Source organism: Eschrichtius robustus, chromosome 1 (assembly GCF_028021215.1).
Source record: "Eschrichtius robustus isolate mEscRob2 chromosome 1, mEscRob2.pri, whole genome shotgun sequence".
Lineage (NCBI taxonomy): Eukaryota > Metazoa > Chordata > Mammalia > Artiodactyla > Eschrichtiidae > Eschrichtius > Eschrichtius robustus.
Genome location: NC_090824.1, coordinates 13,840,930 through 13,846,479, shown reverse-complemented (window position 1 = coordinate 13,846,479; position 5,550 = coordinate 13,840,930). Strand labels below are relative to the sequence as shown.

Genomic DNA, 5,550 nt, shown 5'->3' with positions numbered 1-5,550 from the left:
CCTTTTAGTGAAAAATCATCCCAATTTGCTACTTCTTTTGAGTTAGTTTTTGTATTTAAAGAATCAAAATTCAAGGCAGCTCCCTCAAATTCGAAGACCTCAGCAGTGAAATCACCTAGTGGTGATGGTCGTTCAGACTAACATTCCCAGTGTAGCCCTCCCTTCTGCATCATTAGTGATGGTTATGTTGTAGACAGAACCTCCATAATGCAGCTTGATTTGCCTAAATAGAAGAAATAGATCTTTCTCTGTTAGAGTGAAAGTTGGCATCAAGGACAGAAATTCATCTCCTGATTTTTTGCCATCCGCAAACGTTCAGCTAACTGATTCATCAGAACAAGTGAAAGCATAATGTCTTTCAACCTCTCCTGGGATTATCAAGTAGCTGATTGCAACCTTTCACAATCCTTCAGCATATGGGTTGCATAATCTTTGGGGGATTCTGCAGAATGTGCTGATAATGGTTTCCTCTTTGACATTCAAGTTAATTATCACTATTGAATCTTTAATACTTAAAAAATATGTATTGCTTAATTTGTTCATGAATCAGTGGTTTAATAAATGCCAGCATATATATTAAATTATGTTAATGTTTAATATCTTTTTTGAGCTAAGTGCATTAAAAATTAAAATAAAATTAATTCTCACTTTCCCATTCTTACACTGTAGGTAATGTTATTTTACACTGTGCTACAGTCTTCTACAAATTGATGTTCAGTGCTTTGAATTAATGAACTTTGTGATTTATTTACTGGCTGGGGTATTATTCATTGCTTTTTCAATTACTGTAAAACTGTATACATCATGGCATGAGACTGAGCAATTGGATGAATAGTACTGAGGGAGTTTTTCTTTTAAAAGGGATCATGTAATAAAGACAGAAAACTAAATTAGCATCTCTAATATGCCAGCCAGCGACACTGGGCTCCGTGTTAGTGGGCTTATGAATGACCTTCCAGAAGTGAAGCTTTCAGAATCAGAATGTTCGGGAAAACCTGATCTCCCGCCCTTGAATAACTGCAAATGCTCATGGCGAACCACAGAACTAAAAAGCAAGAATCTCTAGGATCCAGCGTATTAGCAAGAGGCTGAGATATTTTTTTTTTTAATTTTATTTATTTATTTATTTATGGCTGTGTTGGGTCTTTCGTTTCTGTGCGAGGGCTTTCTCTAGTTGCGGCAAGCGGGGGCCACTCTTCATCGCGGTGTGCGGGCCCCTCACTGTCGCGGCCCCTCTTGTTGCGGAGCACAGGCTCCAGATGCGCAGGCTCAGTAGTTGTGGCTCACGGGCCCAGCCGCTCCGCGGCATGTGGGATCCTCCCAGACCAGGGCTCGAACCCGTGTCCCCTGCATTGGCAGGCAGACTCTCAACCACTGCGCCACCTGGGAAGCCCGAGGCTGAGATTTTGAAAGTACTGACATGTCGTATCATCCTATCAATTTTTAGAACTGCCAGAAGTGATGGTTATGCTTTGCACCAACACCTAAATGTGTCCCATGCATCTGACTTCTCTCCATATTTCGTTTAGTCAACACTGACAAGATTCCTAGCCCTGCCCTGGGCTCTAAGGGCTGAGGGAACATAACACAGAGATGACATTCCCCCAGGGTTTGTTTGTTTGTTTGAATCTCTTGAAAACCCTGTGTCATTCCCAGGAGGGGCATCCCATGTAGTACATGGCCCCAGCTGGAAAACTCAAGGTGAGGCCGATGTGAGGAAAGGCTAGAGGGGGCCTCACTGAACTGCTCCCACAATCACAGAGGAGCGAGAAGTGCAGTGAGGAGTCAGGAGAAGCGGTTGACAAGGCAACAGAAGCAGCAAACAGGCTCAGTGTGAGTCCAGACTCAGCACCGGCAAGCCACTGCCTGTGAAAAACCCACAGCCACATGGGGCCCAGGCTCCTTCCAGCCAGCTTGACCCACTCTGCTCCTGACCCTCAACCTACAGGAACTTCAGATGTGCCAATAGAAAGGGAGGCTTTTCACCCGGCATGAGGGATTTACTATTCAAAAGGAAGGACAAAGGGAGGGAGCAAAGACCTGTTATCGCCTCAGAAAAATGGGCCTGATGACAAGACCCTGCACCACAAATACCCCAGAAGCCCGGGCAGCCCCTCGCTTACTCAGGCAATTTGAGACCAGACCACACAAAACACCGGAAGGAAGCCTGTGCTTGAGACAAGGGGTAGCCATGTAACTAATAAGCATTTATTAGTCCTGTGCACAGATATGCAAAATACCCATCACACAAGGAGACTTCAAACTCTGATTTTAGGAGTTTTATTCCTGTCTCAAAAATATAACCTCTGTTTTCTGGAATTTTCCTCATTCTGTTCTGGCATCTCTTAGTTGGTCAATCTGCCCAAATCCCTTTGGTCACCTCCCATTAGAACAGGTCCCCCTCCACCCCGCCCCCCGCCCCCCAGGGCCATTGCCTCCTCCGGCACAGGGCTGGTCCCAAGTCACTGTCTGTCATACAAGCATCCGTCTGACCTGACCCCTCATTTCTTGTCCCCCACCCTGTTCCCTGCTTACGGCCTTTCCTGACCCTTGTACCTGATGCTCAGGATGGCTTCTCTGGCTCTTAACACTGTCTTCTGCTTTCTCCTTGATTTAAACCCAGCTCTTTTTTTTTTTTTTAATTAATTAATTAATTTATTTATTTATGGCTGTGTTGGGTCTTCGTTTCTGCGCGAGGGCTTTCTCTAGTTGCGGCAAGTGGGGGCCACTCTTCATCGCGGTGTGCGGGCCTCTCACTATCACGGCCTCTCTTGTTGCGGAGCACAGGCTCCGGATGCGCAGGCTCAGTAGTTGTGGCTCACGGGCCCAGTTGCTTCACGGCATGTGGGATCTTCCCAGACCAGGGCTCGAACCCACGTCCCCTGCATTGGCAGGCGGACTCTCAATCACTGTGCCACCAGGGAAGCCCTAAACCCAGCTCTTTGATGAGGCCTGTCTAAGCCCCTCCAGGAGCCCCTTACCCAGGACAGGTTCCCACCAAGCCAGCCCTGGTTCTTCCAGCTGAGCAGACCAAGGCAGTTCTGGAAATTTTGCTTTTGGGAGTCAAGGAGAAAATCTTATTTTGCATCAACACTTATTGTAAAGAACACCTGTAAAAACTGGTGGATGTCTTGTCTGATCCTTCCTCAATGATGCAGCGTGGTATGTATCTCAGGGTCCTCATTCCAAACATCAGTGAAGGTTGCACAGAGCTACAGTACATCCAATAATATGGTTCATCCACTAATAGGACCAGACACTGGAATCCTTGGCTTGAGTCACCTCTCTTGTCATTCGATGTTTCCTGATAAGGGACAAGTGCTGTAAAAATAAATAAGCAACAGCATTCCAGTTGTTGCAAGTTCTGGGGAGCAGGGGGCTTTTAGACTTCCTATGCCATAACCATCCAAATGGATCCCAAAAGTTATGTAGCTCCTGGAAAGTGTCACAAACAATTATCTTGGTAAGTAAATCACTCTGCCCAGGAGTGCCCACAAAATCCATTTTTTTTAACGTCTTTATTGGAGTATAATTGCTTTACAATGGTGTGTTAGTTTCTGCTTTATAACAAAGTGAATCAGCTATACGTATACATATATCCCCATATCTCCTCCCTCTTGCGTCTCCCTCCCTCCCACCCTCCCTATCCCACCCCTCTAGGTGATCACAAAGCACAGAGCTGATCTACTTGTGCTATGCGGCTGCTACCCACTAGCTATCTATTTTACATTTGGTAGTATATATAAGTCCATGCCACTCTCTCACTTCGTCCCAGCTTCCCCTTCCCCCTCCCTGTGTCCTCAAGTCCATTCTCTACATCTGTGTCTTTATGCCTGTCCTGCCCCTAGGTTCCTCAGAACCTTTTTTTTTTTTTTAGATTCCATATGTATGTGTTAGCCTACAGTATTTTTCTCTTTCTGACTTACTTCACTCTGTATGACAGCCTCTAGGTCCATCCACCTCACTACAAATAACTCAATTTTATTTCTTTTTATGGCTGAGTAATATTCCATTGTATATATGTGCCACATCGTTATCCATTCATCTGTCGATGGACACTTAGGCTGCTTCCATGTCCTGGCTATTGTAAATAGAGCTGCAATGAACATTGTGGTACATGACTCTTTTTGAATTATGGTTTTCTCAGGGTATATGCCCAGTAGTGGAATTGCTGGGTCATATGGTAGTTCTATTTTTAGTTTTTTAAGGAACCTCCATACTGTTCTCCATAGTGGCTGTATCAATTTACCTTCCCACCGACAGTGCACAAAATCCATTTTAAAGTCTCTGCTTTCAGGTTATCTGAAGAGCCTGTATGGAGAGACCTAGCGTAGGTTGTAGTGAACAGAGGGTGTAGGTTCCGAGAAAGTCATGACATGTGCTCAGTTCTGGCCGGAGTGGCTCATGGCTATACTGTGGTCAGTGCCAGCTGAGACCCACTCAGGACCCTGCATGGCCTGCCCAATGACCTCCAGAACTTTTGGGAAGGTGGCAACAGCATGGGAGGGTGACTGAGGGAAGATTCAGGGATGTGTCCCACGCTTAGTCTCTGAAATAGGTGCGACTCTTTGGCTCCGGTTAGAACTGGTGAATTCCCCAAATCCAAATGTCAGAGTGGTGATTTCTTGTAGAGAGTGGATGGCAGCCCTGGATATTTTGGGAACTAACCATATCATTTTCCCTCACCTCTTCTGGGAGAGCAGCCTACTTCTACACAACTGCTCCCAGGAGATCAGTTTCCAAAAAGTCCCACCTTGAGTGCAGGTTACAGGGTCAAAAGATGATGCTGCTTGGCTGCCACGCAGAGAAGCTGGGATGCGGAGGCATGCTATTCTGACCTGCAACTGCTTCCCTTGCAGCCTGTAGACACTGCGAAAGCAATTTTGAAAATCTGAGACATCTTGATGTATCGGTTCTCTTAAGCTTATTTTAATAACTATAATTTTATTTTTTAAAGCATTTATACCCTTTTAAAAATATATTTATTTATTTATTTAATTTGGCTGCGCTGGGTCTTAGTTGTGGCACACGGGATCGTCGTTGCCACATGCAGGATCTTTGTTGCAGCATGAGGGATCTTTAGTTGCATCATGCGGGATCTTTTAGTTGCAGCATGCTAACTCTTAGTTGCGTCACGTGGGATCTAGTTCCCTGACCAGGGATCAAACCTGGGCCCCCTGCATTGTGAGCGCAGAGTCTTAGCCACTGGACTACCAGGGAAGTCCCTAATAACTATAATTTTAGATGGTCATCTTTTATCCTGATCTTGAGTCTTACATCTTACGTTTAATTTTTAAGCTTCACAATGAATATTAATGAACTAATTTACTTAGGGATTCACCTAGAGTCTAATCTTTATGTATGGCTTTTGTCACAGTGATCTCAAACACTTCTAGGAAGATTACCCACATAAATAGTGCCCCCAGCATTTATACTGGGAAATACTTGATTGCTTTCTGCTTATTGTTAATTCAGGAAACCCGTTCATTCTCAAAATATAAACTCTTGCGACTGAATCAAATGACTCAGCTCTCCCCCTCCAGCCATGCT

General features: G+C 44.9%; 1 non-coding gene across 1 annotated transcript; it reads right to left on the bottom strand.

Annotated features, from left to right (window-relative positions):
- Nucleotides 1-5,147: 5,147 nt before the first annotated feature.
- On the bottom strand, nt 5,148-5,220 carry TRNAV-CAC (transfer RNA valine (anticodon CAC)). The gene has a single exon. It is a non-coding gene; the product is annotated as a tRNA-Val (tRNA).
- Nucleotides 5,221-5,550: the final 330 nt, after the last annotated feature.